The sequence below is a fragment of the Triturus cristatus genome, chromosome 8 (genome assembly GCF_964204655.1).
Source record: "Triturus cristatus chromosome 8, aTriCri1.1, whole genome shotgun sequence".
NCBI classification, from domain to species: domain Eukaryota; kingdom Metazoa; phylum Chordata; class Amphibia; order Caudata; family Salamandridae; genus Triturus; species Triturus cristatus.
The window spans coordinates 1,293,951,657-1,293,970,765 of NC_140591.1; positions in this window are offsets into that span (position 1 = coordinate 1,293,951,657).

The following is a 19,109-nucleotide window of genomic DNA, read 5'->3' on the forward strand; positions in this document are numbered from 1 at the left end:
TTACAGAACACGACTCAGGTGAGTGTATCCAAAGCATTATGGGACTTGGAGTTCAAACATTCAAACCCAGGTGGGCTGTTGGTGAGATACGAGTCACAGTTCTTTACAGCACGATGATCGCACTTTTGAATCCTTCTCCCTCCTCCTGCTCCTTGCCGCTATCGTTTCCAATGCCGGCAGAACCAAACTGCATGGCGGTGCTCCTCCCGAACTGGGCTTGGCCGTATATATGAGAAGAAAAGGGTGCCCCCGTTTTGAGAAGCCCTCACAGGAAGCACTCGGAGTTCAGGGAAGGGTTCTGCATTCACCGTGCCACCTTACGCGTTTTGGGCAACGCCCTTCGTCAGAGGTATGCTGTGCGCGGCTCACCAAACACATGACTCCAGGTATTTTCCCTCTTTTATTTCATTTACAGAACACGACTAAGGTGAGTGTATCCAAAGCATTATGGGACTTGGAGTTCAAACATTCAAACCCAGGTGGGCTGTTGGTGAGATACGAGTCACAGTTCTTTACAGCACGATGATCGCACTTTTGAATCCTTCTCCCTCCTCCTGCTCCTTGCCGCTATCGTTTCCAATGCCGGCGGAGCCAAACTGCATGGCGGTGCTCCTCCCGACCTGGGCTTGGCCGTATATATGAGAAGAAAAGGGTGCCCCCGTTTTGAGAAGCACTCACAGGAAGCACTCGTAGTTCAGGGAAGGGTTCTGCATTCACCGCGCCACCTTACGCGTTTCGGGCAACGCCCTTCGTCAGAGGTATGCTGTGCGCGGCTCACCAAACACATGACTCCAGGTATTTTTCCTCTTTTATTTCATTTACAGAACACGACTCAGGTGAGTGTATCCAAAGCATTATGGGACTTGGAGTTCAAACATTCAAACCCAGGTGGGCTGTTGGTGAGATACGAGTCACAGTTCTTTACAGCACGATGATCGCACTTTTGAATCCTTCTCCCTCCTCCTGCTCCTTGCCGCTATCGTTTCCAATGCCGGCGGAACCAAACTGCATGGCGGTGCTCCTCCCGACCTGTGCTTGGCCGTATATATGAGAAGAAAAGGGTGCCCCCGTTTTGAGAAGCACTCGCAGGAAGCACTCGTAGTTCAGGGAAGGGTTCTGCATTCACCGCACCACCTTACGCGTTTCGGGCAACGCCCTTCGTCAGAGGTATGCTGTGCGCGGCTCACCAAACACATGACTCCAGGTATTTTCCCTCTTTTATTTCATTTACAGAACACGACTCAGGTGAGTGTATCCAAAGCATTATGGGACTTGGAGTTCAAACATTCAAACCCAGGTGGGCTGTTGGTGAGATACGAGTCACAGTTCTTTACAGCACGATGATCGCACTTTTGAATCCTTCTCCCTCCTCCTGCTCCTTGCCGCTATCGTTTCCAATGCCGGCGGAACCAAACTGCATGGCGGTGCTCCTCCCGACCTGGGCTTGGCCGTATATATGAGAAGAAATGGGTGCCCCCGTTTTGAGAAGCACTCGCAGGAAGCACTCGTAGTTCAGGGAAGGGTTCTGCATTCACCGCACCACCTTACGCGTTTCGGGCAACGCCCTTCGTCAGAGGTATGCTGTGCGCGGCTCACCAAACACATGACTCCAGGTATTTTCCCTCTTTTATTTCATTTACAGAACACGACTCAGGTGAGTGTATCCAAAGCATTATGGGACTTGGAGTTCAAACATTCAAACCCAGGTGGGCTGTTGGTGAGATACGAGTCACAGTTCTTTACAGCACGATGATCGCACTTTTGAATCCTTCTCCCTCCTCCTGCTCCTTGCCGCTATCGTTTCCAATGCCGCCGGAACCAAACTGCATGGCGGTGCTCCTCCCGACCTGGGCTTGGCCGTATATATGAGAAGAAAAGGGTGCCCCCATTTTGAGAAGCACTCGCAGGAAGCACTCGTAGTTCAGGGAAGGGTTCTGCATTCACCGCACCACCTTACGCGTTTCGGGCAACGCCCTACGTCAGAGGTATGCTGTGCGCGGCTCACCAAACACATGACTCCAGGTATTTTCCCTCTTTTATTTCATTTACAGAACACGACTCAGGTGAGTGTATCCAAAGCATTATGGGACTTGGAGTTCAAACATTCAAACCCAGGTGGGCTGTTGGTGAGATGCGAGTCACAGTTCTTTACAGCACGATGATCGCACTTTTGAATCCTTCTCCCTCCTCCTGCTCCTTGCCGCTATCGTTTCCAATGCCGGCGGAACCAAACTGCATGGCGGTGCTCCTCCCGACCTGGGCTTGGCCGTATATATGAGAAGAAAAGGGTGCCCCCGTTTTGAGAAGCACTCGCAGGAAGCACTCGTAGTTCAGGGAAGGGTTCTGCATTCACCGCGCCACCTTACGCGTTTCGGGCAACGCCCTTCGTCAGAGGTATGCTGTGCACGGCTCACCAAACACATGACTCCAGGTATTTTCCCTCTTTTATTTCATTTACAGAACACAACTCAGGTGAGTGTATCCAAAGCATTATGGGACTTGGAGTTCAAACATTCAAACCCAGGTGGGCTGTTGCTGAGATACGAGTCACAGTTCTTTACAGCACGATGATCGCACTTTGAATCCTTCTCCCTCCTCCTGCTCCTTGCCGCTATCGTTTCCAATGCCGGCGGAAGCAAACTGCATGGCGGTGCTCCTCCCGACCTGGGCTTGGCCGTATATATGAGAAGAAAAGGGTGCCCCCGTTTTGAGAAGCACTCGCAGGAAGCACTCGTAGTTCAGGGAAGGGTTCTGCATTCACCGCACCACCTTACGCGTTTCGGGCAACGCCCTTCGTCAGAGGTATGCTGTGCGCGGCTCACCAAACACATGACTCCAGGTATTTTCCCTCTTTTATTTCATTTACAGAACACGACTCAAGTGAGTGTATCCAAAGCATTATGGGACTTGTAGTTCAAACATTCAAACCCAGGTGGGCTGTTGGTGAGATACGAGTCACAGTTCTTTACAGCACGATGATCGCACTTTTGAATCCTTCTCCCTCCTCCTGCTCCTTGCCGCTATCGTTTCCAATGCCGGCGGAACCAAACTGCATGGCGGTGCTCCTCCCGACCTGGGCTTGGCCATATATATGAGAAGAAAAGGGTGCCCCCGTTTTGAGAAGCACTCGCAGGAAGCACTCGTAGTTCAGGGAAGGGTTCTGCATTCACCGCGCCACCTTACGCGTTTCGGGCAACGCCCTTCGTCAGAGGTATGCTGTGCGCGGCTCACCAAACACATGACTCCAGGTATTTTCCCTCTTTTATTTCATTTACAGAACACGACTCAGGTGAGTGTATCCAAAGCATTATGGGACTTGGAGTTCAAACATTCAAACCCAGGTGGGCTGTTGGTGAGATACGAGTCACAGTTCTTTACAGCACGATGATCGCACTTTTGAATCCTTCTCCCTCCTCCTGCTCCTTGCCGCTATCGTTTCCAATGCCGGCGGAACCAAAACTGCATGGCGGTGCTCCTCCCGACCTGGGCTTGGCCGTATATATGAGAAGAAAAGGGTGCCCCCGTTTTGAGAAGCACTCGCAGGAAGCATTCGTAGTTCAGGGAAGGGTTCTGCATTCACTGCGCCACCTTACGCGTTTCGGGCAACGCCCTTCGTCAGAGGTATGCTGTGCGCGGCTCACCAAACACATGACTCCAGGTATTTTCCCTCTTTTATTTCATTTACAGAACCCGACTCAGGTGAGTGTATCCAAAGCATTATGGGACTTGGAGTTCAAACATTCAAACCCAGGTGGGCTGTTGGTGAGATACGAGTCACAGTTCTTTACAGCACGATGATCGCACTTTTGAATCCTTCTCCCTCCTCCTGCTCCTTGCCGCTATCGTTTCCAATGCCGGCGGAACCAAACTGCATGGCGGTGCTCCTCCCGAACTGGGCTTGGCCGTATATATGAGAAGAAAAGGGTGCCCCCGTTTTGAGAAGCACTCACAGGAAGCACTCGTAGTTCAGGGAAGGGTTCTGCATTCACCGCGCCACCTTACGCGTTTTGGGCAATGCCCTTCGTCAGAGGTATGCTGGGCGCGGCTCACCAAACACATGACTCCAGGTATTTTCCCTCTTTTATTTCATTTACAGAACACGACTCAGGTGAGTGTATCCAAAGCATTATGGGACTTGGAGTTCAAACATTCAAACCCAGGTGGGCTGTTGGTGAGATACGAGTCACAGTTCTTTACAGCACGATGATGGCACTTTTGAATCCTTCTCCCTCCTCCTGCTCCTTGCCGCTATCGTTTCCAATGCCGGCGGAACCAAACTGCATGGCGGTGCTCCTCCCGACCTGGGCTTGGCCGTATATATGAGAAGAAAAGGGTGCCCCCGTTTTGAGAAGCACTCGCAGGAAGCACTCGTAGTTCAGGGAAGGGTTCTGCATTCACTGCGCCACCTTACGCGTTTCGGGCAACGCCCTTCGTCAGAGGTATGCTGTGCGCGGCTCACCAAACACATGACTCCAGGTATTTTCCCTCTTTTATTTCATTTACAGAACACGACTCAGGTGAGTGTATCCAAAGCATTATGGGACTTGGAGTTCAAACATTCAAACCCAGGTGGGCTGTTGGTGAGATACGAGTCACAGTTCTTTACAGCACGATGATCGCACTTTTGAATCCTTCTCCCTCCTCCTGCTCCTTGCCGCTATTGTTTCCAATGCCGGCGGAACCAAACTGCATGGCGGTGCTCCTCCCGACCTGGGCTTGGCCGTATATATGAGAAGAAAAGGGTGCCCCCGTTTTGAGAAGCACTCGCAGGAAGCACTCGTAGTTCAGGGAAGGGTTCTGCATTCACCGCGCCACCTTACGCGTTTCGGGCAACGCCCTTCGTCAGAGGTATGCTGTGCGCGGCTCACCAAACACATGACTGTGGAAATATGGATTTTTCTGGTCAGTTATGTCCCCTATCTTGGACCCCAGCGGTTCTATGTGCATGTCACAAGTACATGTACGTTCCCTCCAGTTCCAGTTATGAAGACGCAAATACATGTGCATCCACCGTTAACATGTCCTCTGTCAGACCCGCCATGAATAGGCCGGATATTCCATTCCTAAGTACGAAAGGCCACCGCCTTTATATGGTTCACTTATGCCATTTTACAGTCCAGGCAAGTAGGCCCTGATTCTGTCATCAAACTCTTCTTGCCTTCTGCCTCTGAAAGCTCCAGTCTGAGCCTGCATCTGTGACCATGAACTTTGTCTCATTCTCTGCGCGGCTCACGAAGCCTGACATCAGCCTATTCTCTGCCAAGAACTGTATTTCACCTTCGAGTTATCTGCTTCCCCCTCAGCCGATGCATTCCTGCCTAGTAGTTTAAGTAAACATTCTTCCAGCTACCAAGCAAAGGGCCCGGCTTCTCTGCCCTTATGCAAGTAATTCATAGTCCTGTTACTATGGAAGATCCCTGCCCTTGCATTTAGTGTAGACACTTAGACGCTTGTACACGCACGCACAGTCAGTATAGAATAGATTCTGTTCGAGAGTCCTTCTTTATGGATAACATAGTTCTTTAAACATAGGATGTTAGATATGATTTGGGATTAGGTTGACTTGACCCTCCAGACTTTTCGTCTCCACATATGGAGCTAAATGTCAAGTCCCCTTCACCCCCTAGTTACACGTCAATTACACGTCATGCTGCTGCGCGCGCATCTATGCCAAGTATTATCTTATGGATCCACCTATATATGACATCATAACCAATTACGTTCCTTTTTACTCCTTATTACACCCATTTTCGGTTACGCATGATATTCGTCATTTTCCTTATCAATTGTTACGCCTACTGTATTCGCCTCATTGTAATGTATGATCTATAAAAGTCATTTCATGTCAATAATGTATGTACTTCACTTCCTGAACCTCCGTGGTGATGGAACTTGGAGCAACCGATTATAATCGTTCATTGGAATAAAGCCCATTCCGAACCTCTAATACCACGGATTCTGCCTCTCATTTTACTGAGCTATTTAATTATGTTTCCGTATCAAATTCAGTCCAGGTAAAGGAAAATTATTTACCACATGAATGGCGCCCGAACAGGGACACTTTCTCATCTCACGCGCCGGCGGTGAGTTGCAGGCCCGGTCTCCTGCCACAGCTGGACGGACAATAACGCGTACCAGCAGGATTTCCTGTATCTCCCTCCGGTCAAGCGGGGGCGACTGAGACTGCGATCAACACCCAGACGAGGCGGTGAGAAGTGAGAAGTATCCCCACCAGAGCCTAGCTGAGAGAGCAAGATCCGAGGTATACAGAGACCCACCAGTTCGAAGTCAAGCCCAGTGTCCGACGAGTCGAGTCGAGTCCAGTCCGGTTCAAGTTCAAGTTACCGAGGCCTTCCGTTTCCGAAGCTACCCGGTGAGTACCATTGCTGGGGAGGCATTTCTGACGTGCACATAGGTTGTGCCGGTCAAGACGGGTTTGGGTACACAAATCCGGTCTGCACTGTTTCAGCAGTGTATCTGTACTGTTTAGCAGTATATCAAGTATTCCGAAGTATCTAGTTATTGTCAAGAATTAAGCTTGGTGATTAGTTATGCAGACGATCATCATTGTTGTTTCAGTTAAAGGTTTAATGTTTAATGTTTAATGTGTTCAAGTACGTTCTGTATATTGTGGTATGAATGACTGTTCATTATCGTGTTTATTGTATTAAGTCTGTTCAAAAATCAAGTATCAGGTCAGTTGGTCAAAATCAAGTATAAGATCAGTTCTCAATATGCCGTTCTTTTCGAAACTAAGACAGATCACTACAAGAAAAGGGGTACTTGAGGAAGCCGTTCCCATTCCTCCTAGGGACACTCCAGGGTACTTCATGTATCATAAACATGGCCTAGACGCCATATTATTTCTTGATTTATGGGTAGACTACACCAAGGAATTACCAGAAAGTCAGAGGTGGCCCACAGCGGGAACCTGGGATGCAGAGTGCATCATGAAAGTAGAAGAAGAGTTATGGAAAAGGAAAGTCAGACAGTCACAGAAAGACGCCATTGAATTATGGCGTAAAGAATCACATAGACGAACAGAAAAAGCACGTAGACAGGAGGAGAAGAGTAAAGAAAATTCCAATAAAGTTCAAGATAATCTATTAATTGAGGAAGGTATCCGAGTGAAATCAGAACAAGTAGACAGACAAAGAAATGCCCTTATGAATGGTATGTATCCCCTTCTGGCCGAAGGATTACCTAAGGCTACTCCAGAAATACCGAAAGACTTGCCACCCCCATTGTTCCCAATAAAGGTACATCCTAAGGGGCATCCTAGAACCGCAGAAGACGTTTTTCTTTCCTCATATTTAGATGACGCAGCTCCCGCATATGCTAATTCCGCCCCGCATAGACCGCATACCAGGGAGGTCCAACGCCAAGATCTATCCCTACAGCAACAAATCGAGTCACAAGTTCTGGCAAGCACATCTGTTTCTGCATCCGCTCCTACAGCTACTTCTATAGCTGTGTCCACACCTGTAGTTGCTGTGTCACGTCCGACGAATCCTTTCACACCCGACACCCCAGATGGGGCCACGGGAGGTGCTACCAATATCTTTTCTACGCCACCCAGAATAAATAAACTTACTTTTCAAGAGTCAGCACATTCACGTACACCCAAACTCATAAGTGCCCGTACGCTGAAGGAACTTCTTATAGATTGCAGATATGACCCTGTGCCCGGTAAAGAGGACGAAATGACCCTGGCGTCATTGCGTATCAGACGAGCCGCAGTGTATTTAGGGAAGTTACCAGGAATGACTGCGCATCTAGATAATATATACCATTTTGTCCAAACAGGGCGAGATCCAGAATGTATTAACAGAGCTATGGAATACCAGAAAGTAGAGATACAGGGGGAACTGTTACGTTTCCTCATAAACTGTGTGATCAGAAATCAAGACCGACCGGGGGTAGACCCGGAAGCAATGCAAATTCTTACAAGATGGAGCCAGAATATATCAGAAGGGAGACATGATAAACAAAATTGTATAATAGCCATGTGCCGAAAGATCCGTAAAGAAATAGAACGCCTACACGAAGAGAGATTAGAGGTAGACGAGTTCGAACAAAGCGAGGAAGAAGGGTCAGGACTGCCCACAGGACAGTCAGAAACTATAGCCTATGTAGGTAAAAGAAGATCTTATAATAGTACGAGATGTCTTATTGACCCGATACGCCCGATATGTCCAGATAATAACAGGAATTTCCAAATACCTATAATTAATATAAGGTCTAACGAGCATTCGTTCCAAACCGCCGACAAACTACTCCGAGAACGAAGGGGTTATCATTTTCTCGATTCTATGGATGAACAAGATTTAGCCAGGGCAGCTGTCCATTGGGTGGACAGTCCCGGAAAATATAATGATGATACAGTAGTACGCACGTTCTTGAATCTTACCCCAGATGAACAGAGGTTAGCTGGGATTTATATGATTCAACAACTCATTATACTATATCGAAGTCAGCATTCGGACCCTGGTCCCTTACCTGACATACTGACTGAATTGCTTATGAATAAATGGAGAGGTGCAGGTACTAATTTAATTAAAGAAATTCTAGAATCAAGAAAGCAGTATATTCTTTTTGTATGTTCAGAACATGTTTCATTGCCCGTCAAGGAAAGAACCACGTATCACATGGATAGACAGAATCCCTTACGAGAAGTGCACCCAATAAAGGGCGAGGACAATGAGTTTAAACGCGTATTTGTATATACGCCCATATCGAAAATAGAATTGTTACAAATGAAGAAAGTGGTACCCAGTCATGACAAAGACCCAGCGGGTTTTCACCGAGAAATTAAAGACATGTTACTCATGGGAGAGTATACCTATCCCGACATTATGACAATATTAAAGGTATTGATGCCTGCTGGCATTTATGAGAAACTCAAGGAAAAAGAGTGGGAGGTAGGAGACCAAAAGATAGAATGGTCAGTGTTAGAAGCGGAAGAAAAGGCCCGAACTGCAGGAGCAGGACTTGGGGATAAAACTAAGGCATTACCAGGTTTATTAGTACAGGTACTGCCACGTTTATTAACTACGAAAAAGGAAGATTGGGGTACAATTTCAGCCTGTAAACAGAAGCAAGATGAAGACACTAGTGATTACTATGCCCGATTTGAAAAATGTTTTGGTATAAATAGTGGCATAAAAGCAAGTAGCGAATCATACCCACATCTGTTTGTAACAAAATTAGTAGAAAATGCCCTGCCACCAGTAAAGAATAGAGTATTAAAATTCGAGAGCACCTGGCAAGGTAACACTCCATCACAAATGTTACAAATGTTACAGTACCATCATAATAGAATTAGAGAGGAACAAGAACATGAACACAGACGCATGAAAGACACGAAAATGAAAATGTTAGTTTCCCAGACAGTTCCAGCCGAAGGACATAAAAAGGGTATGACACATTCCGATTCAGCAGGACCTGTAAAAGGGACATGCAATTATTGTAAAAAGCCAGGTCATTATGTACACGACTGTCCAGTTTTAAAACATAATATCGCCATAGGTAAAACACAAGAAAGATCACGGCCACTTAGACAAGATCAGAATGAACAAGGAGCTCTGCAGCATGCCCAGGCCATGCCAGCCGCACAACAGCCAATACAGTTTGTGCCAGCTGCACCACCGTTGCCTGTTGCTGCCACACAGACAACAACACGACAAATGTATCAGACCGCACAGTATGAATATCCCGAGTATCAGCGTTACGCATGAACTAGCCTAGAGAGGGAAGTTGACTTACCCCTTATCGAGATACCTGTAGATCAAGAAGGACCTTATGTACACAGTGAATTATTAGGTCAAGATAGAAAATTTTTACTCGATACAGGGGCAAGTCGAACAACTATAAAACGTAGTGAAGTTCCAGGGGCACCCCTCTCAGGCTCACAAAATATTTCCCTTGGTTTTTCAGGAAAACCTATTGTTAATGAAGTGTCACAACCTCTGCCACTTACAATAGGACCTCTGACCCGAACTACAGATTTATTGCTTACTAAATCATGTCCAGAAAACCTGTTAGGGATAAAAACATTAAAAGCTCTAGGAGCTATAATATGTTGTTCTCCGGAAGGAGTAAGATTGTTTTTACGTGATTTTAAAGGTCACTATGTATCTAGAGACATGGATCCCCGACTGCAGACTTTACCTACACGTCTATGGGCACAAGGCCCTACTGATGTTGGTTGCATGAATATTACACCATATCGAGTCACATTAAAGGCAGGAGTGGTGCTACCACGAATGCGACAATACAAGTTACCACCAGATGCTGTAGTGGCTTTACTACAAATCATTGACGAGCTCATTACCCAAGGAGTAGTTGTGGAAACAGACTCCAATGTATGTAATTCACCAATAATTCCGATTCTTAAACGAACGGATCCAAAGGCCCCGCCAGTCTATCGATTGGTTATTGATCTGCGCGAGTTAAACAAATGCATTGTGCCACAATTCCCTGTGGTCCCAGATATCTCGTCATTACTGACAGCTATTGATTCTGAAGCGACATTCTTTACTGTAATTGATCTCAAGAATGCCTTTTTCAGCGTCCCAATAGATCCGGAAAGCCAATATTAATTCGGATTTAGTTTAAATGGACGTAGCTTTAAATTCTCACGCGCACCTCAAGGATTTACAGAAAGCCCCAGCATCTATAGCCAAGCACTGAAACGAGAACTTGACAGTATCCACATGCCAGTTAACACTGCTCTGCTTCAATACGTCGATGATCTGCTGATCACCGCCCGAAGCGAACCCGAATGTGAAAAAGCATCACTGACAGTTTTACAATTTCTAGCCGAAAAGGGGCACAAGGTGTCCCCTTCTAAGCTGCAATTCTGTGTCCAGCGAGTTATTTATCTTGGACACTCGCTGTCCAAGGAGGGAAGGCAGCTTACACCAGACCGCATTCAGTTAATAGCTAACATGCCAATACCCAAGACACAAAAGGAGGTGCGGGCTTTCATAGGCCTCACTTCATACTGTAGACAGTGGATCCCGCAATATGCATTTCTAGCAAAACCACTCATTCAGTTGACAACCCAGGAGGCAGCCACATCGACTGTTCTTCCTTGGACTCAGGAACATACACAAGCTTTTGAAAGCCTAAAGAAGGCTTTGTGTCAAGCACCTGTTTTAGCAACGCCATGTTACAGAAAACAGTTTACACTCTTTGTTACAGAACGCGAAGGTACTGCTTTGTCAGTACTCACACAGGAACAAGCAGGAGCACACAAACCATGTGCTTATTTTTCTAGTACATTAGATCCCGTAGCTCAGGCTTTGCCTGCATGCCTGAAATCAGTAGCAGCGACAGCTTTAGCAATCAGACAAAGCGATGCCATAGTGTTAGGACATCCATTGACAGTTCAAGTACCACACACAGTAGAAGTCCTTGTAAATAGAACGCAAACACAACACTTGACTATAGCGCGACTTACAGGGTATGAACTTACATTGTTTCAGCCACATATAGAAATCAGACGCTGTAACACATTGAATCCTGCCACACTTTTGCCAGTAACCGGAACAGACCCACTAGCTCATGACTGTATTGAAGTTATTACTATAACGACAAAACCCAGACAAGACTTGACAGATGTCCCATTGTCAGATCCAGACCTGACGTTGTATGTAGATGGTTCATGTATGAGAACAAGTACAGGAGAGTTAGTGGCTGCTTACGCAGTCACAACAGATACAGAAGTCATTGAAACTAATCGTATTAATACTTTGTCAGCTCAAGCCGCAGAGCTCATCGCTCTGACACAAGCCTGTATTCAAGCCACAAGTAAGAAAGTCAACATATACACTGATTCACGTTATGCATTCGGAGTTGTACATGACTTCGGCGTGCTGTGGCGAGAGAGAGGTTATTTAACTTCCCACGGTGCCCACATTCAGCACGGACCCCTCATTCATGCCTTATTAGATGCAATACATCTACCTATTGCAATATCAATTATGAAATGTAAGGCTCATACGAAGGTTACTGATATCATTTCCCAAGGCAATGATTTAGCCGACAGAACTGCTAAACAGACTGCTCAAACTCAAACCCCCGACATGACAAAGACAATAGTCCCGATGCCGACACATTGTATGACAGTTAAAGATCCTACTCTTGACGTAATTGACATACAGACACATGCTACACCAGACGAAATAAAGAAATGGACTGAATTAGGAGGGATCCAAACGGACCAAGGATGGATGATGAAGGAAAGGTCTGTATGGTTCCTTCCTGATTCAATGGTCCAAGTTATAGTTAACACTATACATAGTCCAGCACATCTAGGAGAAAAAGCTATGCTAGACAGCATTCAACACATTTGGTTCAATAAACATTTACGAGCAGCAGCCAAACAAAAAGTCCGTACCTGTATGATCTGTTGCCAGTTCAACCCAGGAAAAAGCGTTCCCGTAGAACAGGGTGGATTTCATCCTCCTGATCACCCTTTTGAAGTCCTCCAGATGGATTATATCCAGATGGAACGATGTCGAGGATTCAAATATGTTCTCGTAGTTGTCTGCGCTCTGTCCCGTTGGACGGAGGCATACCCGGTTTCAGATTACACTGCCCCGACTACTGCCAAACAGTTGGTTCGAGAATTCTTCCCACGATACGGTTTACCACGTGTTGTCTACTCAGATAACGGCCAGCCGTTCTCATCCGAATTAATGAAACATGTTTCACTTCTGCTAGGATATCAGTGGAAATTCCACTGTGTTCGACACCCCGAGGCAGCAGGTCTCGTAGAAAGACATAATCAGATACTGAAAATCAGACTGTCCAAAATATGCAGAGAGAAAGGTGTCGACTGGATAGTAGCATTACCAGTTGCACTCTTTTACATGAGAATGGTAGCACACTCTCGAACAGGGCTATCCCCGTATGAGGTGATCTTCGGCAGACCACCAAATATGTGGGGGACGCCTATACCACGCAAAATAACTGATATTGACTGTAATATGCTGACAGATTACTTGGCTTCCTTGATGTCTGCACTACAATCTTGTCGTTCACAGGTTGCTGCAGCATTTCCCGACAACACTGAGGTGAAACCCCATGACGTAGTTCCGGGTGATTTCGTGTTTGTGAAAAATTTCGACCGAAAGACTCAGCTGGAGCCCAGGTGGAAGACACCCAAGTTGGTTCTGCTGACCACAAGAACAGCCGTGAAGATCGAGGGCCGCAAGGGCTGGATTCATTCAAGTCATATCAAGAAATTCCATGGACAATACTCGGATATAGACATTGTGCCCTGCACTCCCTCACAGACTGATTCAAAACTTCCTTTGGTTGAAAAGACTGAAACAGAACTCTACAAAGTAAAGTTGAGGCCTAGAACGTCAGACGATTTGATTGTTTAAGTCCTCTCCTAGGTGAAGCGGTTGAATCTGTCTCTGACATGTATCCTCTAGACCTGAATAATGGACAGTCGCGAAAAATGATGAAACGACAGGCGTATTGTAAATCACTGCGTAGCCATTGCATAATGACATTAATAATCTTGTTTTTCTTAAGTCTTTTAATAATTACTGCAAGTATATTGTTGCACATATATTACCCTATTGCCAGAAACGTTTACAATGTTACAGCAGAACATTCTTTTAGTAACCTACCGCCGCATGAATTGTCTTATAGACTTGCGCTGCGCAATAACACTTTCATTAGTATGTTACATCATTCCCATCAGACTAGTAATGCCACTAATTGTTGGGTGTGTGGCCGGCTCCCTCCCTATCAGAATTATGAAGGAGTCTTGCCATTCTTTCCGCACCCATTTACACATAATGGCTCCTGTGGAGCATGGTTTAGTTTAATCAATTCCATAGACTCAGACACAGCAGTTTACCAAGATCAGTGGGTATGGGGAAACCTAAACCTAGTTTTACTCAAGGTCTGCTACCCTGACAAGGAGGGTCGCCCCAAAAGAACAGGAACTGATCTAGAAAATGAAGTCTATGGATTAGGTAATTTTACACCTAATCTCATGATTCTAAATGTCGTATCCGAAGTTGAACTAGTCTTACCCACCATGTCAGTATTCCCAGCGAAGGGTGAATTGTGTGTAAGAAAGGTTGGTTCCATACATATGGGCCATAGTAAATGCACTACTACAGTAGAATTCAGTGATCAAGGCAAATCCTCATTCAGAGCTTATCGCCACTCCTACTTTATATGTGGTCAGACTGCATATATGCGTCTACCTCTAGATTGGGATGGTACCTGCTACATTGCATTCCTTTTGCCACCTGTTTTCCTAGCTCCTCCTGATTATTATAGAAATATTCATTTAGTACACAACAGAGAGCGGAGAGATCTCCCGATTGTCGATTACACTGAAACAGCATGGGAAAAATACACAGATTTCAATAAAGGCATCTTTCCCTATATAGGTACTGTTACTAATAGTAAACTAATACGTAGATTAACTAGAACCCTTGAAGCAGTAGTGAATGAAACTATTTCCGCCTTAGGCAATTTAACAGAAGAGCAATCTGCTATGCGGATTGTTGTGCTTCAAAATCGTCTTGTCCTTGACGTCATCCTGGCTGATAGGGGCGGAGCTTGTAGGGTCATCGGATCAAGCTGCTGCGTATTCATACCAGAAAATTCGCCATCAGTATATAAAGCCATAACTCGCCTTCATGAGATTGTAAATCAGATACACCAGAACCCAGGCACTTGGACTTGGTCCAGTTGGTTTTGGAGTGTGATATCAGCCTGGGGATGGAGAGTTCTGTCTTTCCTAGGTATTGGCCTTCTCATACTATTCAGTTGCTGTCTATGTCTACAATGTGGACCAGCGATCTGTGGTCTGTGTACCACCTCGTGCATTCCACCACCAAGATTTCATTCGTCACGGAAGAAGAAAGAAGAACAAATGATGCTATATGAACAGATCAATGGATTAATGAAGATTGATATCTCTTGACGGGCAAGTAGGGGACAAGGAGGGAATGTGGAAATATGGATTTTTCTGGTCAGTTATGTCCCCTATCTTGGACCCCAACGGTTCTATGTGCATGTCACAAGTACATGTACGTTCCCTCCAGTTCCAGTTATGAAGACGCAAATACATGTGCATCCACCGTTAACATGTCCTCTGTCAGACCCGCCATGAATAGGCCGGATATTCCATTCCTAAGTACGAAAGGCCACCGCCTTTATATGGTTCACTTATGCCATTTTACAGTCCAGGCAAGTAGGCCCTGATTCTGTCGTCAAACTCTTCTTGCCTTCTGCCTCTGAAAGCTCCAGTCTGAGCCTGCATCTGTGACCATGAACTTTGTCTCATTCTCTGCGCGGCTCACGAAGCCTGACATCAGCCTATTCTCTGCCAAGAACTGTATTTCACCTTCGAGTTATCTGCTTCCCCCTCAGCCGATGCATTCCTGCCTAGTAGTTTAAGTAAACATTCTTCCAGCTACCAAGCAAAGGGCCCGGCTTCTCTGCCCTTATGCAAGTAATTCATAGTCCTGTTACTATGGAAGATCCCTGCCCTCGCATTTAGTGTAGACACTTAGACGCTTGTACACGCACGCACAGTCAGTATAGAATAGATTCTGTTCGAGAGTCCTTCTTTATGGATAACATAGTTCTTTAAACATAGGATGTTAGATATGATTTGGGATTAGGTTGACTTGACCCTCCAGACTTTTCGTCTCCACATATGGAGCTAAATGTCAAGTCCCCTTCACCCCCTAGTTACATGTCAATTACACGTCATGCTGCTGCGCGCGCATCTATGCCAAGTATTATCTTATGGATCCACCTATATATGACATCATAACCAATTACGTTCCTTTTTACTCCTTATTACACCCATTTTCGGTTACGCATGATATTCGTCATTTTCCTTATCAATTGTTACGCCTACTGTATTCGCCTCATTGTAATGTATGATCTATAAAAGTCATTTCATGTCAATAATGTATGTACTTCACTTCCTGAACCTCCGTGGTGATGGAACTTGGAGCAACCGATTATAATCGTTCATTGGAATAAAGCCCATTCCGAACCTCTAATACCACGGATTCTGCCTCTCATTTTACTGAGCTATTTAATTATGTTTCCGTATCAAATTCAGTCCAGGTAAAGGAAAATTATTTACCACATGACTCCAGGTATTTTCCCTCTTTTATTTCATTTAAAGAACACGACTCAGGTGAGTGTATCCAAAGCATTATGGGACTTGGAGTTCAAACATTCAAACCCAGGTGGGCTGTTGGTGAGATACGAGTCACAGTTCTTTACAGCACGATGATCGCACTTTTGAATCCTTCTCCCTCCTCCTGCTCCTTGCCGCTATCGTTTCCAATGCCGGCGGAACCAAACTGCATGGCGGTGCTCCTCCCGACCTGGGCTTGGCCGTATATATGAGAAGAAAAGGGTGCCCCCGTTTTGAGAAGCCCTCACAGGAAGCACTCGGAGTTCAGGGAAGGGTTCTGCATTCACCGTGCCACCTTACGCGTTTTGGGCAACGCCCTTCGTCAGAGGTATGCTGTGCGCGGCTCACCAAACACATGACTCCAGGTATTTTCCCTCTTTTATTTCATTTACAGAACACGACTCAGGTGAGTGTATCCAAAGCATTATGGGACTTGGAGTTCAAACATTCAAACCCAGGTGGGCTGTTGGTGAGATACGAGTCACAGTTCTTTACAGCACGATGATCGCACTTTTGAATCCTTCTCCCTCCTCCTGCTCCTTGCCGCTATCGTTTCCAATGCCGGCGGAACCAAACTGCATGGCGGTGCTCCTCCCGACCTGGGCTTGGCCGTATATATGAGAAGAAAAGGGTGCCCCTGTTTTGAGAAGCACTCGCAGGAAGCACTCGTAGTTCAGGGAAGGGTTCTGCATTCACCGCGCCACCTTACGCGTTTCGGGCAACGCCCTTCGTCAGAGGTATGCTGTGCGCGGCTCACCAAACACATGACTCCAGGTATTTTCCCTCTTTTATTTCATTTACAGAACACGACTCAGGTGAGTGTATCCAAAGCATTATGGGACTTGGAGTTCAAACATTCAAACCCAGGTGGGCTGTTGGTGAGATACGAGTCACAGTTCTTTACAGCACGATGATGGCACTTTTGAATCCTTCTCCCTCCTCCTGCTCCTTGCCGCTATCGTTTCCAATGCCAGCGGAACCAAACTGCATGGCGGTGCTCCTCCCGACCTGGGCTTGGCCGTATATATGAGAAGAAAAGGGTGCCCCGTTTTGAGAAGCACTCGCAGGAAGCACTCGTAGTTCAGGGAAGGGTTCTGCATTCACCGCACCACCTTACGCGTTTCGGGCAACGCCCTTCGTCAGAGGTATGCTGTGCGCGGCTCACCAAACACATGACTCCAGGTATTTTCCCTCTTTTATTTCATTTACAGAACACGACTCAGGTGAGTGTATCCAAAGCATTATGGGACTTGGAGTTCAAACATTCAAACCCAGGTGGGCTGTTGGTGAGATACGAGTCACAGTTCTTTACAGCACGATGATCGCACTTTTGAATCCTTCTCCCTCCTCCTGCTCCTTGCCGCTATCGTTTCCAATGCCGGCGGAACCAAACTGCATGGCGGTGCTCCTCCCGACCTGGGCTTGGCCGTATATATGAGAAGAAATGGGTGCCCCCATTTTGAGAAGCACTCGCAGGAAGCACTCGTAGTTCAGGGAAGGGTTCTGCATTCACCGCGCCACCTTACGCGTTTCGGGCAACGCCCTTCGTCAGAGATATGCTGTGCGCGGCTCACAAAAACACATGACTCCAGGTATTTTCCCTCTTTTATTTCATTTACAGAACACGACTCAGGTGAGTGTATCCAAAGCATTATGGGACTTGGAGTTCAAACATTCAAACCCAGGTGGGCTGTTGGTGAGATACGAGTCACAGTTCTTTACAGCACGATGATCGCACTTTTGAATCCTTCTCCCTCCTCCTGCTCCTTGCCGCTATCGTTTCCAATGCCGGCGGAACCAAACTGCATGGCGGTGCTCCTCCCGACCTGGGCTTGGCCGTATATATGAGAAGAAAAGGGTGCCCCCGTTTTGAGAAGCACTCGCAGGAAGCACTCGTAGTTCAGGGAAGGGTTCTGCATTCACCGCGCCACCTTACGCATTTCGGGCAACGCCCTTCGTCAGAGGTATGCTGTGCGCGGCTCACCAAACACATGACTCCAGGTATTTTCCCTCTTTTATTTCATTTACAGAACACGACTCAGGTGAGTGTATCCAAAGCATTATGGGACTTGGAGTTCAAACATTCAAACCCAGGTGGGCTGTTGGTGAGATACGAGTCACAGTTCTTTACAGCACGATGATCGCACTTTTGAATCCTTCTCCCTCCTCCTGCTCCTTGCCGCTATTGTTTCCAATGCCGGCGGAACCAAACTGCATGGCGGTGCTCCTCCCGACCTGGGCTTGGCCGTATATATGAGAAGAAAAGGGTGCCGCCGTTTTGAGAAGCACTCGCAGGAAGCACTCGTAGTTCAGGGAAGGGTTCTGCATTCACCGCGCCACCTTACGCGTTTCGGGCAACGCCCTTCGTCAGAGGTACGCTGTGCGCGGCTCACCAAACACATGACTCCAGGTATTTTCCCTCTTTTATTTCATTTACAGAACACGACTCGTAGTTCAGAAACACATACTCAATGGATGATGTCATCAGTGATGTCATCAGTGATGTCATTTGAGATGTCATCAGTGATTTCATGAGTGATGTCACTGACCATGTCATTAGTGATGTAATATGTGACGTCATCAGCAGTGGATTGTGGGCGAGCGAGTTATAGTTAGCTGAACTAACTATAACTGGTGAATTTCATTTACGAGTGAAATGTCCAGCTAACTATAACATGTGTGAATCCTATGTTTTTTTCAGTGAATTTGCAAGGTTTTTTAAATGCTAATTCCTAACTATAACGTGTGTGAAACCTATGGTTTTTTCAGTGAATTTCAAAGGTTTTTTAAATGCTAATTCCTAACTATAACGTGTGTGAAACCTATGGTTTTTTCAGTGAATTTGTAAGGTTTTTTAAATGCTAACTTATGTATGTATTATTATATTTTTATATATTTATTTTGCAAT